Source organism: Staurois parvus, unplaced genomic scaffold, assembly GCF_062004578.1.
Source record: "Staurois parvus isolate SC_StPar_1 unplaced genomic scaffold, SC_StPar_1.0 ptg000299l, whole genome shotgun sequence".
NCBI classification, from domain to species: Eukaryota; Metazoa; Chordata; class Amphibia; order Anura; family Ranidae; genus Staurois; species Staurois parvus.
Genome location: NW_028318095.1, coordinates 19,311,386 through 19,327,909, shown reverse-complemented (window position 1 = coordinate 19,327,909; position 16,524 = coordinate 19,311,386).

The window sequence follows — 16,524 nt, the reverse complement described above, 5'->3', positions numbered from 1 at the left end:
TGAATGTAGTGCCTGTGTGAATATAACACTTGTGTGAATGTAGTGTCTGTGTGAATATAACATTTGTGTGAATGTAGTGTCCGTGTGAATATAACACTTGTGTGAATGTAGTGTCCGTGTGAATATAACACTTGTGTGAATGTAGTGTCTGTGTGAATATAACATTTGTGTGAATGTAGTGTCCGTGTGAATATAACATTTGTGTGAATGTAGTGTCTGTGTAAATATAACACTTGTGTGAATGTAGTGTCTGTGTGAATATAACACTTGTGTGAATGTAGTGTCTGTGTGAATATAACACTTGTGTGAATGTAGTGTCTGTGTGAATATAACACTTGTGTGAATGTAGTGTCTGTGTGAATATAACACTTGTGTGAATGTAGTGCCTGTGTGAATATAACACTTGTGTGAATGTAGTGTCTGTGTGAATATAACATTTGTGTGAATGTAGTGTCTGTGTGAATATAACACTTGTGTGAATGGAGTGTCTGTGTGAATATAACATTTGTGTGAATGTAGCGGCCCTGTGAATATAGTATCTGTGTGAATATAACACTTGTGTGGATGTAGTGTCTGTGTGAATATAACACTTGTGTGAATGTAGTGTCTGTGTGAATATAACACTTGTGTGAATGTAGTGTCTGTGTGAATATAACACTTGTGTGAATGTAGTGTCTGTGTGAATATAACACTTGTGTGAATGTAGTGTCTTTGTGAATATAACACTTGTGTGAATGTAGTGTCTGTGTGAATATAACACTTGTGTGAATGTAGTGTCTGTGTGAATATAACACTTGTGTGAATGTAGTGTCTGTGTGAATATAACATTTGTGTGAATGTAGTGTCTGTCTGATTATAACACTTGTGTGAATGTAGTGTCTGTGTGAATATAACACTTGTGTGAATGTAGTGTCTGTGTGAATATAACACTTGTGTGAATGTAGTGTCTGTGTGAATATAACACTTGTGTGAATGTAGTGTCTGTGTGAATATAACACTTGTGTGAATGTAGTGTCTGTGTGAATATAACACTTGTGTGAATGTAGTGTCTGTGTGAATATAACACTTGTGTGAATGTAGTGTCTGTGTGAATATAACACTTGTGTGAATGTAGTGCCTGTGTGAATATAACACTTGTGTGAATGTAGTGTCTGTGTGAATATAACATTTGTGTGAATGTAGTGTCCGTGTGAATATAACACTTGTGTGAATGTAGTGTCTGTGTGAATATAACACTTGTGTGAATGGAGTGTCTGTGTGAATATAACATTTGTGTGAATGTAGCGGCCCTGTGAATATAGTATCTGTGTGAATATAACACTTGTGTGGATGTAGTGTCTGTGTGAATATAGCACTTGTGTGAATGTAGTGTCTGTGTGACTATAGTGCACGTGAATGTAGTGTCTGTGTGAATATAACATTTGTGTGAATACAATGTCTGTGTGAATATAACACTTGTGTGAATGTAGTGTCTGAATATAACACTTGTGTGAATGTAGTGCCTGTGTGAATATAACATTTGTGTGAATGTAGTGTCTGTGTGAATATAACACTTGTGTGAATGTAGTGTCTGTGTGAATATAACACTTGTGTGAATGGAGTGTCTGTGTGAATATAACATTTGTGTGAATGTAGCGGCCCTGTGAATATAGTATCTGTGTGAATATAACACTTGTGTGGATGTAGTGTCTGTGTGAATATAGCACTTGTGTGAATGTAGTGTCTGTGTGACTATAGTGAACGTGAATGTAGTGTCTGTGTGAATATAACACTTGTGTGAATGTAGTGTCTGTGTGAATATAACACTTGTGTGAATGTAGTGTCTGAATATAACACTTGTGTGAATGTAGTGTCTGTGTGAATATAACACTTGTGTGAATGTAGTGTCTGTGTGAATATAACACTTGTGTGAATGTAGTGTCTGTGTGAATATAACACTTGTGTGAATGTAGTGTCTGTGTGAATATAACACTTGTGTGAATGTAGTGTCTGTGTGAATATAACACTTGTGTGAATGTAGTGTCTGTGTGAATATAACACTTGTGTGAATATAACATTTGTGTGAATGTAGTGTCTGTCTGAATATAACACTTTTGTGAATGTAGTGTCTGTCTGAATATAACACTTTTGTGAATGTAGTGTCTGTGTGAATATAACACTTGTGTGAATGTAGCGGCCCTGTGAATATAACACTTGTGTGAATGTAGCGGCCCTGTGAATATAGTATCTGTGTGAATATAACACTTGTGTGGATGTAGTGTCTGTGTGAATATAACACTTGTGTGAATGTAGTGTCTGTGTGAATATAACACTTGTGTGAATGTAGTGTCTGTGTGAATATAACATTTGTGTGAATGTAGTGTCTGTGTGAATATAACACTTGTGTGAATGTAGTGCCTGTGTGAATATAACACTTGTGTGAATGTAGTGTCTGTGTGAATATAACACTTGTGTGAATGTAGTGTCTGTGTGAATATAACACTTGTGTGAATGTAGTGTCTGTGTGAATATAACACTTGTGTGAATGTAGTGTCTGTGTGAATATAACACTTGTGTGAATATAACATTTGTGTGAATGTAGTGTCTGTCTGAATATAACACTTTTGTGAATGTAGTGTCTGTGTGAATATAACACTTGTGTGAATGTAGCGGCCCTGTGAATATAACACTTGTGTGAATGTAGCGGCCCTGTGAATATAGTATCTGTGTGAATATAACACTTGTGTGGATGTAGTGTCTGTGTGAATATAACACTTGTGTGAATGTAGTGTCTGTGTGACTATAGTGCACGTGAATGTAGTGTCTGTGTGAATATAACACTTGTGTGAATGTAGTGTCTGTGTGAATATAACATTTGTGTGAATGTAGTGTCTGAATATAACACTTGTGTGAATGTAGTGTCTGTGTGAATATAACATTTGTGTGAATGTAGTGTCTGTGTGAATATAACATTTGTGTGAATGTAGTGTCTGTGTGAATATAACACTTGTGTGAATGTAGTGTCTGTGTGAATATAACACTTGTGTGAATGTAGTGTCTGTGTGAATATAACACTTGTGTGAATGTAGTGTCTGTGTGAATATAACACTTGTGTGAATGTAGTGTCTGTGTGAATATAACACTTGTGTGAATGTAGTGTCCGTGTGAATATAACACTTGTGTGAATGTAGTGTCTGTGTGAATATAACACTTGTGTGAATGTAGTGTCTGTGTGAATATAACAATTGTGTGAATGTAGTGTCTGTGTGAATATAACACTTGTGTGAATGTAGTGTCTGTGTGAATATAACACTTGTGTGAATATAACAATTGTGTGAATGTAGTGTCTGTGTGAATATAACACTTGTGTGAATGTAGTGTCTGTGTGAATATAACACTTGTGTGAATGTAGTGTCTGTTGGAATATAACATTTGTGTGAATGTCGTGTCTGTGTGAATATAACATTTGTGTGAATGTAGTGTCTGTGTGAATATAACACTTGTGTGAATATAACATTTGTGTGATTGTAGTGCCTGTGTGAATATAACACTTGTGTGAATGTAGTGTCTGTGTGAATATAACATTTGTGTGAATGTAGTGTCTGTGTGAATATAACACTTGTGTGAATGTAGTGTCCGTGTGAATATAACACTTGTGTGAATGTAGCGGCTGTGTGAATATAACACTTGTGTGAATGTAGCGGCCTTGTGAATATATTATCTGTGTGAATATAACACTTGTGTGAATGTAGTGTCTGTGTGAATATAACACTTGTGTGAATGTAGTGTCTGTGTGAATATAACACTTGTGTGAATGTAGTGTCTGTGTGAATATAACACTTGTGTGAATGTAGTGCCTGTGTGAATATAACACTTGTGTGAATGTAGTGTCCGTGTGAATATAACACTTGTGTGAATGTAGCGGCTGTGTGAATATAACACTTGTGTGAATGTAGCGGCCTTGTGAATATATTATCTGTGTGAATATAACACTTGTGTGAATGTAGTGTCTGTGTGAATATAACACTTGTGTGAATGTAGTGTCTGTGTGAATATAACACTTGTGTGAATGTAGTGTCTGTGTGAATATAACACTTGTGTGAATGTAGTGTCTGTGTGAATATAACACTTGTGTGAATGGAGTGTCTGTGTGAATATAACATTTGTGTGAATGTAGCGGCCCTGTGAATATAGTATCTGTGTGAATATAACACTTGTGTGGATGTAGTGTCTGTGTGAATATAGCACTTGTGTGAATGTAGTGTCTGTGTGACTATAGTGAACGTGAATGTAGTGTCTGTGTGACTATAGTGAACGTGAATATAGTATCTGTGTGAATATAACACTTGTGTGGATGTAGTGTCTGTGTGAATATAACACTTGTGTGAATGTAGTGTCTGTGTGAATATAACACTTGTGTGAATGTAGTGTCTGAATATAACACTTGTGTGAATGTAGTGTCTGTGTGAATATAACACTTGTGTGAATGTAGTGTCTGTGTGAATATAACACTTGTGTGAATGTAGTGTCTGTGTGAATATAACACTTGTGTGAATGTAGTGTCTGTGTGAATATAACACTTGTGTGAATGTAGTGTCTGTGTGAATATAACACTTGTGTGAATGTAGTGTCTGTGTGAATATAACACTTGTGTGAATGTAGTGTCTGTGTGAATATAACACTTGTGTGAATGTAGCGGCCCTGTGAATATAACACTTGTGTGAATGTAGCGGCCCTGTGAATATAGTATCTGTGTGAATATAACACTTGTGTGGATGTAGTGTCTGTGTGAATATAACACTTGTGTGAATGTAGTGTCTGTGTGAATATAACACTTGTGTGAATGTAGTGTCTGTGTGAATATAACATTTGTGTGAATGTAGTGTCTGTGTGAATATAACACTTGTGTGAATGTAGTGCCTGTGTGAATATAACACTTGTGTGAATGTAGTGTCTGTGTGAATATAACACTTGTGTGAATGTAGTGTCTGTGTGAATATAACACTTGTGTGAATGTAGTGTCTGTGTGAATATAACACTTGTGTGAATGTAGTGTCTGTGTGAATATAACACTTGTGTGAATATAACATTTGTGTGAATGTAGTGTCTGTCTGAATATAACACTTTTGTGAATGTAGTGTCTGTGTGAATATAACACTTGTGTGAATGTAGCGGCCCTGTGAATATAACACTTGTGTGAATGTAGCGGCCCTGTGAATATAGTATCTGTGTGAATATAACACTTGTGTGGATGTAGTGTCTGTGTGAATATAACACTTGTGTGAATGTAGTGTCTGTGTGAATGTAGTGTCTGTGTGACTATAGTGCACGTGAATGTAGTGTCTGTGTGAATATAACACTTGTGTGAATGTAGTGTCTGTGTGAATATAACACTTGTGTGAATGTAGTGTCTGTGTGAATATAACATTTGTGTGAATGTAGTGTCTGAATATAACACTTGTGTGAATGTAGTGTCTGTGTGAATATAACATTTGTGTGAATGTAGTGTCTGTGTGAATATAACATTTGTGTGAATGTAGTGTCTGTGTGAATATAACACTTGTGTGAATGTAGTGTCTGTGTGAATATAACACTTGTGTGAATGTAGTGTCTGTGTGAATATAACACTTGTGTGAATATAACATTTGTGTGATTGTAGTGTCTGAATATAACACTTGTGTGAATGTAGTGTCTGTGTGAATATAACATTTGTGTGAATGTAGTGTCTGTGTGAATATAACACTTGTGTGAATGTAGTGTCTGTGTGAATATAACACTTGTGTGAATGTAGTGTCTGTGTGAATATAACACTTGTGTGAATATAACATTTGTGTGAATGTAGTGTCTGAATATAACACTTGTGTGAATGTAGTGTCTGTGTGAATATAACATTTGTGTGAATGTAGTGTCTGTGTGAATATAACACTTGTGTGAATGTAGTGTCTGTGTGAATATAACACTTGTGTGAATGTAGTGTCTGTGTGAATATAACACTTGTGTGAATGTAGTGTCTGTGTGAATATAACATTTGTGTGAATGTAGTGTCTGAATATAACACTTGTGTGAATGTAGTGTCTGTGTGAATATAACATTTGTGTGAATGTAGTGTCTGTGTGAATATAACATTTGTGTGAATGTAGTGTCTGTGTGAATATAACATTTGTGTGAATGTAGTGCCTGTGTGAATATAACACTTGTGTGAATGTAGTGTCTGTGTGAATATAACACTTGTGTGAATATAACATTTGTGTGATTGTAGTGCCTGTGTGAATATAACACTTGTGTGAATGTAGTGTCTGTGTGAATATAACATTTGTGTGAATGTAGTGTCTGTGTGAATATAACACTTGTGTGAATGTAGTGTCCGTGTGAATATAACACTTGTGTGAATGTAGCGGCTGTGTGAATATAACACTTGTGTGAATGTAGCGGCCTTGTGAATATATTATCTGTGTGAATATAACACTTGTGTGAATGTAGTGTCTGTGTGAATATAACACTTGTGTGAATGTAGTGTCTGTGTGAATATAACACTTGTGTGAATGTAGTGTCTGTGTGAATATAACACTTGTGTGAATGTAGTGCCTGTGTGAATATAACACTTGTGTGAATGTAGTGTCCGTGTGAATATAACACTTGTGTGAATGTAGCGGCTGTGTGAATATAACACTTGTGTGAATGTAGCGGCCTTGTGAATATATTATCTGTGTGAATATAACACTTGTGTGAATGTAGTGTCTGTGTGAATATAACACTTGTGTGAATGTAGTGTCTGTGTGAATATAACACTTGTGTGAATGTAGTGTCTGTGTGAATATAACACTTGTGTGAATGTAGTGTCTGTGTGAATATAACACTTGTGTGAATGTAGTGTCTGTGTGAATATAACACTTGTGTGAATGTAGTGCCTGTGTGAATATAACACTTGTGTGAATGTAGTGTCCGTGTGAATATAACACTTGTGTGAATGTAGCGGCTGTGTGAATATAACACTTGTGTGAATGTAGCGGCCTTGTGAATATATTATCTGTGTGAATATAACACTTGTGTGAATGTAGTGTCTGTGTGAATATAACACTTGTGTGAATGTAGTGTCTGTGTGAATATAACACTTGTGTGAATGTAGTGTCTGTGTGAATATAACACTTGTGTGAATGTAGTGTCCGTGTGAATATAACACTTGTGTGAATGTAGTGTCTGTGTGAATATAACACTTGTGTGAATGTAGTGTCTGTGTGAATATAACAATTGTGTGAATGTAGTGTCTGTGTGAATATAACACTTGTGTGAATGTAGTGTCTGTGTGAATATAACACTTGTGTGAATATAACAATTGTGTGAATGTAGTGTCTGTGTGAATATAACACTTGTGTGAATGTAGTGTCTGTGTGAATATAACACTTGTGTGAATGTAGTGTCTGTTGGAATATAACATTTGTGTGAATGTCGTGTCTGTGTGAATATAACATTTGTGTGAATGTAGTGTCTGTGTGAATATAACACTTGTGTGAATATAACATTTGTGTGATTGTAGTGCCTGTGTGAATATAACACTTGTGTGAATGTAGTGTCTGTGTGAATATAACATTTGTGTGAATGTAGTGTCTGTGTGAATATAACACTTGTGTGAATGTAGTGTCTGTGTGAATACAACACTTGTGTGAATGTAGTGTCTGTGTGAATATAACACTTGTGTGAATGTAGTGTCTGTGTGAATATAACACTTGTGTGAATGGAGTGTCTGTGTGAATATAACATTTGTGTGAATGTAGCGGCCCTGTGAATATAGTATCTGTGTGAATATAACACTTGTGTGGATGTAGTGTCTGTGTGACTATAGTGCACGTGAATGTAGTGTCTGTGTGAATATAACACTTGTGTGAATGTAGTGTCTGTGTGACTATAGTGCACGTGAATGTAGTGTCTGTGTGAATATAACACTTGTGTGAATGTAGTGTCTGTGTGAATATAACATTTGTGTGAATACAGTGTCTGTGTGAATATAACACTTGTGTGAATGTAGTGTCTGTGTGACTATAACACTTGTGTGAATGTAGTGCCTGTGTGAATATAACATTTGTGTGAATGTAGTGTCTGTGTGAATATAACACTTGTGTGAATGTAGTGTCTGTGTGAATATAACACTTGTGTGAATGTAGTGCCTGTGTGAATATAACACTTGTGTGAATGTAGTGTCTGTGTGAATATAACATTTGTGTGAATGTAGTGTCCGTGTGAATATAACACTTGTGTGAATGTAGTGTCCGTGTGAATATAACACTTGTGTGAATGTAGTGTCTGTGTGAATATAACATTTGTGTGAATGTAGTGTCCGTGTGAATATAACATTTGTGTGAATGTAGTGTCTGTGTAAATATAACACTTGTGTGAATGTAGTGTCTGTGTGAATATAACACTTGTGTGAATGTAGTGTCTGTGTGAATATAACACTTGTGTGAATGTAGTGTCTGTGTGAATATAACACTTGTGTGAATGTAGTGTCTGTGTGAATATAACACTTGTGTGAATGTAGTGCCTGTGTGAATATAACACTTGTGTGAATGTAGTGTCTGTGTGAATATAACATTTGTGTGAATGTAGTGTCTGTGTGAATATAACACTTGTGTGAATGGAGTGTCTGTGTGAATATAACATTTGTGTGAATGTAGCGGCCCTGTGAATATAGTATCTGTGTGAATATAACACTTGTGTGGATGTAGTGTCTGTGTGAATATAACACTTGTGTGAATGTAGTGTCTGTGTGAATATAACACTTGTGTGAATGTAGTGTCTGTGTGAATATAACACTTGTGTGAATGTAGTGTCTGTGTGAATATAACACTTGTGTGAATGTAGTGTCTTTGTGAATATAACACTTGTGTGAATGTAGTGTCTGTGTGAATATAACACTTGTGTGAATGTAGTGTCTGTGTGAATATAACACTTGTGTGAATGTAGTGTCTGTGTGAATATAACATTTGTGTGAATGTAGTGTCTGTCTGATTATAACACTTGTGTGAATGTAGTGTCTGTGTGAATATAACACTTGTGTGAATGTAGTGTCTGTGTGAATATAACACTTGTGTGAATGTAGTGTCTGTGTGAATATAACACTTGTGTGAATGTAGTGTCTGTGTGAATATAACACTTGTGTGAATGTAGTGTCTGTGTGAATATAACACTTGTGTGAATGTAGTGTCTGTGTGAATATAACACTTGTGTGAATGTAGTGTCTGTGTGAATATAACACTTGTGTGAATGTAGTGCCTGTGTGAATATAACACTTGTGTGAATGTAGTGTCTGTGTGAATATAACATTTGTGTGAATGTAGTGTCCGTGTGAATATAACACTTGTGTGAATGTAGTGTCTGTGTGAATATAACACTTGTGTGAATGGAGTGTCTGTGTGAATATAACATTTGTGTGAATGTAGCGGCCCTGTGAATATAGTATCTGTGTGAATATAACACTTGTGTGGATGTAGTGTCTGTGTGAATATAGCACTTGTGTGAATGTAGTGTCTGTGTGACTATAGTGCACGTGAATGTAGTGTCTGTGTGAATATAACATTTGTGTGAATACAATGTCTGTGTGAATATAACACTTGTGTGAATGTAGTGTCTGAATATAACACTTGTGTGAATGTAGTGCCTGTGTGAATATAACATTTGTGTGAATGTAGTGTCTGTGTGAATATAACACTTGTGTGAATGTAGTGTCTGTGTGAATATAACACTTGTGTGAATGGAGTGTCTGTGTGAATATAACATTTGTGTGAATGTAGCGGCCCTGTGAATATAGTATCTGTGTGAATATAACACTTGTGTGGATGTAGTGTCTGTGTGAATATAGCACTTGTGTGAATGTAGTGTCTGTGTGACTATAGTGAACGTGAATGTAGTGTCTGTGTGAATATAACACTTGTGTGAATGTAGTGTCTGTGTGAATATAACACTTGTGTGAATGTAGTGTCTGAATATAACACTTGTGTGAATGTAGTGTCTGTGTGAATATAACACTTGTGTGAATGTAGTGTCTGTGTGAATATAACACTTGTGTGAATGTAGTGTCTGTGTGAATATAACACTTGTGTGAATGTAGTGTCTGTGTGAATATAACACTTGTGTGAATGTAGTGTCTGTGTGAATATAACACTTGTGTGAATGTAGTGTCTGTGTGAATATAACACTTGTGTGAATATAACATTTGTGTGAATGTAGTGTCTGTCTGAATATAACACTTTTGTGAATGTAGTGTCTGTCTGAATATAACACTTTTGTGAATGTAGTGTCTGTGTGAATATAACACTTGTGTGAATGTAGCGGCCCTGTGAATATAACACTTGTGTGAATGTAGCGGCCCTGTGAATATAGTATCTGTGTGAATATAACACTTGTGTGGATGTAGTGTCTGTGTGAATATAACACTTGTGTGAATGTAGTGTCTGTGTGAATATAACACTTGTGTGAATGTAGTGTCTGTGTGAATATAACATTTGTGTGAATGTAGTGTCTGTGTGAATATAACACTTGTGTGAATGTAGTGCCTGTGTGAATATAACACTTGTGTGAATGTAGTGTCTGTGTGAATATAACACTTGTGTGAATGTAGTGTCTGTGTGAATATAACACTTGTGTGAATGTAGTGTCTGTGTGAATATAACACTTGTGTGAATGTAGTGTCTGTGTGAATATAACACTTGTGTGAATATAACATTTGTGTGAATGTAGTGTCTGTCTGAATATAACACTTTTGTGAATGTAGTGTCTGTGTGAATATAACACTTGTGTGAATGTAGCGGCCCTGTGAATATAACACTTGTGTGAATGTAGCGGCCCTGTGAATATAGTATCTGTGTGAATATAACACTTGTGTGGATGTAGTGTCTGTGTGAATATAACACTTGTGTGAATGTAGTGTCTGTGTGACTATAGTGCACGTGAATGTAGTGTCTGTGTGAATATAACACTTGTGTGAATGTAGTGTCTGTGTGAATATAACATTTGTGTGAATGTAGTGTCTGAATATAACACTTGTGTGAATGTAGTGTCTGTGTGAATATAACATTTGTGTGAATGTAGTGTCTGTGTGAATATAACATTTGTGTGAATGTAGTGTCTGTGTGAATATAACACTTGTGTGAATGTAGTGTCTGTGTGAATATAACACTTGTGTGAATGTAGTGTCTGTGTGAATATAACACTTGTGTGAATGTAGTGTCTGTGTGAATATAACACTTGTGTGAATGTAGTGTCTGTGTGAATATAACACTTGTGTGAATGTAGTGTCCGTGTGAATATAACACTTGTGTGAATGTAGTGTCTGTGTGAATATAACACTTGTGTGAATGTAGTGTCTGTGTGAATATAACAATTGTGTGAATGTAGTGTCTGTGTGAATATAACACTTGTGTGAATGTAGTGTCTGTGTGAATATAACACTTGTGTGAATATAACAATTGTGTGAATGTAGTGTCTGTGTGAATATAACACTTGTGTGAATGTAGTGTCTGTGTGAATATAACACTTGTGTGAATGTAGTGTCTGTTGGAATATAACATTTGTGTGAATGTCGTGTCTGTGTGAATATAACATTTGTGTGAATGTAGTGTCTGTGTGAATATAACACTTGTGTGAATATAACATTTGTGTGATTGTAGTGCCTGTGTGAATATAACACTTGTGTGAATGTAGTGTCTGTGTGAATATAACATTTGTGTGAATGTAGTGTCTGTGTGAATATAACACTTGTGTGAATGTAGTGTCCGTGTGAATATAACACTTGTGTGAATGTAGCGGCTGTGTGAATATAACACTTGTGTGAATGTAGCGGCCTTGTGAATATATTATCTGTGTGAATATAACACTTGTGTGAATGTAGTGTCTGTGTGAATATAACACTTGTGTGAATGTAGTGTCTGTGTGAATATAACACTTGTGTGAATGTAGTGTCTGTGTGAATATAACACTTGTGTGAATGTAGTGCCTGTGTGAATATAACACTTGTGTGAATGTAGTGTCCGTGTGAATATAACACTTGTGTGAATGTAGCGGCTGTGTGAATATAACACTTGTGTGAATGTAGCGGCCTTGTGAATATATTATCTGTGTGAATATAACACTTGTGTGAATGTAGTGTCTGTGTGAATATAACACTTGTGTGAATGTAGTGTCTGTGTGAATATAACACTTGTGTGAATGTAGTGTCTGTGTGAATATAACACTTGTGTGAATGTAGTGTCTGTGTGAATATAACACTTGTGTGAATGGAGTGTCTGTGTGAATATAACATTTGTGTGAATGTAGCGGCCCTGTGAATATAGTATCTGTGTGAATATAACACTTGTGTGGATGTAGTGTCTGTGTGAATATAGCACTTGTGTGAATGTAGTGTCTGTGTGACTATAGTGAACGTGAATGTAGTGTCTGTGTGACTATAGTGAACGTGAATATAGTATCTGTGTGAATATAACACTTGTGTGGATGTAGTGTCTGTGTGAATATAACACTTGTGTGAATGTAGTGTCTGTGTGAATATAACACTTGTGTGAATGTAGTGTCTGAATATAACACTTGTGTGAATGTAGTGTCTGTGTGAATATAACACTTGTGTGAATGTAGTGTCTGTGTGAATATAACACTTGTGTGAATGTAGTGTCTGTGTGAATATAACACTTGTGTGAATGTAGTGTCTGTGTGAATATAACACTTGTGTGAATGTAGTGTCTGTGTGAATATAACACTTGTGTGAATGTAGTGTCTGTGTGAATATAACACTTGTGTGAATGTAGTGTCTGTGTGAATATAACACTTGTGTGAATGTAGCGGCCCTGTGAATATAACACTTGTGTGAATGTAGCGGCCCTGTGAATATAGTATCTGTGTGAATATAACACTTGTGTGGATGTAGTGTCTGTGTGAATATAACACTTGTGTGAATGTAGTGTCTGTGTGAATATAACACTTGTGTGAATGTAGTGTCTGTGTGAATATAACATTTGTGTGAATGTAGTGTCTGTGTGAATATAACACTTGTGTGAATGTAGTGCCTGTGTGAATATAACACTTGTGTGAATGTAGTGTCTGTGTGAATATAACACTTGTGTGAATGTAGTGTCTGTGTGAATATAACACTTGTGTGAATGTAGTGTCTGTGTGAATATAACACTTGTGTGAATGTAGTGTCTGTGTGAATATAACACTTGTGTGAATATAACATTTGTGTGAATGTAGTGTCTGTCTGAATATAACACTTTTGTGAATGTAGTGTCTGTGTGAATATAACACTTGTGTGAATGTAGCGGCCCTGTGAATATAACACTTGTGTGAATGTAGCGGCCCTGTGAATATAGTATCTGTGTGAATATAACACTTGTGTGGATGTAGTGTCTGTGTGAATATAACACTTGTGTGAATGTAGTGTCTGTGTGAATGTAGTGTCTGTGTGACTATAGTGCACGTGAATGTAGTGTCTGTGTGAATATAACACTTGTGTGAATGTAGTGTCTGTGTGAATATAACACTTGTGTGAATGTAGTGTCTGTGTGAATATAACATTTGTGTGAATGTAGTGTCTGAATATAACACTTGTGTGAATGTAGTGTCTGTGTGAATATAACATTTGTGTGAATGTAGTGTCTGTGTGAATATAACATTTGTGTGAATGTAGTGTCTGTGTGAATATAACACTTGTGTGAATGTAGTGTCTGTGTGAATATAACACTTGTGTGAATGTAGTGTCTGTGTGAATATAACACTTGTGTGAATATAACATTTGTGTGATTGTAGTGTCTGAATATAACACTTGTGTGAATGTAGTGTCTGTGTGAATATAACATTTGTGTGAATGTAGTGTCTGTGTGAATATAACACTTGTGTGAATGTAGTGTCTGTGTGAATATAACACTTGTGTGAATGTAGTGTCTGTGTGAATATAACACTTGTGTGAATATAACATTTGTGTGAATGTAGTGTCTGAATATAACACTTGTGTGAATGTAGTGTCTGTGTGAATATAACACTTGTGTGAATGTAGTGTCTGTGTGAATATAACACTTGTGTGAATGTAGTGTCTGTGTGAATATAACACTTGTGTGAATGTAGTGTCTGTGTGAATATAACATTTGTGTGAATGTAGTGTCTGAATATAACACTTGTGTGAATGTAGTGTCTGTGTGAATATAACATTTGTGTGAATGTAGTGTCTGTGTGAATATAACATTTGTGTGAATGTAGTGTCTGTGTGAATATAACATTTGTGTGAATGTAGTGCCTGTGTGAATATAACACTTGTGTGAATGTAGTGTCTGTGTGAATATAACACTTGTGTGAATATAACATTTGTGTGATTGTAGTGCCTGTGTGAATATAACACTTGTGTGAATGTAGTGTCTGTGTGAATATAACATTTGTGTGAATGTAGTGTCTGTGTGAATATAACACTTGTGTGAATGTAGTGTCCGTGTGAATATAACACTTGTGTGAATGTAGCGGCTGTGTGAATATAACACTTGTGTGAATGTAGCGGCCTTGTGAATATATTATCTGTGTGAATATAACACTTGTGTGAATGTAGTGTCTGTGTGAATATAACACTTGTGTGAATGTAGTGTCTGTGTGAATATAACACTTGTGTGAATGTAGTGTCTGTGTGAATATAACACTTGTGTGAATGTAGTGCCTGTGTGAATATAACACTTGTGTGAATGTAGTGTCCGTGTGAATATAACACTTGTGTGAATGTAGCGGCTGTGTGAATATAACACTTGTGTGAATGTAGCGGCCTTGTGAATATATTATCTGTGTGAATATAACACTTGTGTGAATGTAGTGTCTGTGTGAATATAACACTTGTGTGAATGTAGTGTCTGTGTGAATATAACACTTGTGTGAATGTAGTGTCTGTGTGAATATAACACTTGTGTGAATGTAGTGTCTGTGTGAATATAACACTTGTGTGAATGTAGTGTCTGTGTGAATATAACACTTGTGTGAATGTAGTGCCTGTGTGAATATAACACTTGTGTGAATGTAGTGTCCGTGTGAATATAACACTTGTGTGAATGTAGCGGCTGTGTGAATATAACACTTGTGTGAATGTAGCGGCCTTGTGAATATATTATCTGTGTGAATATAACACTTGTGTGAATGTAGTGTCTGTGTGAATATAACACTTGTGTGAATGTAGTGTCTGTGTGAATATAACACTTGTGTGAATGTAGTGTCTGTGTGAATATAACACTTGTGTGAATGTAGTGTCCGTGTGAATATAACACTTGTGTGAATGTAGTGTCTGTGTGAATATAACACTTGTGTGAATGTAGTGTCTGTGTGAATATAACAATTGTGTGAATGTAGTGTCTGTGTGAATATAACACTTGTGTGAATGTAGTGTCTGTGTGAATATAACACTTGTGTGAATATAACAATTGTGTGAATGTAGTGTCTGTGTGAATATAACACTTGTGTGAATGTAGTGTCTGTGTGAATATAACACTTGTGTGAATGTAGTGTCTGTTGGAATATAACATTTGTGTGAATGTCGTGTCTGTGTGAATATAACATTTGTGTGAATGTAGTGTCTGTGTGAATATAACACTTGTGTGAATATAACATTTGTGTGATTGTAGTGCCTGTGTGAATATAACACTTGTGTGAATGTAGTGTCTGTGTGAATATAACATTTGTGTGAATGTAGTGTCTGTGTGAATATAACACTTGTGTGAATGTAGTGTCCGTGTGAATATAACACTTGTGTGAATGTAGCGGCTGTGTGAATATAACACTTGTGTGAATGTAGCGGCCTTGTGAATATATTATCTGTGTGAATATAACACTTGTGTGAATGTAGTGTCTGTGTGAATATAACACTTGTGTGAATGTAGTGTCTGTGTGAATATAACACTTGTGTGAATGTAGTGTCTGTGTGAATATAACACTTGTGTGAATGTAGTGCCTGTGTGAATATAACACTTGTGTGAATGTAGTGTCCGTGTGAATATAACACTTGTGTGAATGTAGCGGCTGTGTGAATATAACACTTGTGTGAATGTAGCGGCCTTGTGAATATATTATCTGTGTGAATATAACACTTGTGTGAATGTAGTGTCTGTGTGAATATAACACTTGTGTGAATGTAGTGTCTGTGTGAATATAACACTTGTGTGAATGTAGTGTCTGTGTGAATATAACACTTGTGTGAATGTAGTGTCTGTGTGAATATAACACTTGTGTGAATGTAGTGTCTGTGTGAATATAACACTTGTGTGAATGTAGTGCCTGTGTGAATATAACACTTGTGTGAATGTAGTGTCCGTGTGAATATAACACTTGTGTGAATGTAGCGGCTGTGTGAATATAACACTTGTGTGAATGTAGCGGCCTTGTGAATATATTATCTGTGTGAATATAACACTTGTGTGAATGTAGTGTCTGTGTGAATATAACACTTGTGTGAATGTAGTGTCTGTGTGAATATAACACTTGTGTGAATGTAGTGTCTGTGTGAATATAACACTTGTGTGAATGTAGTGCCTGTGTGAATAT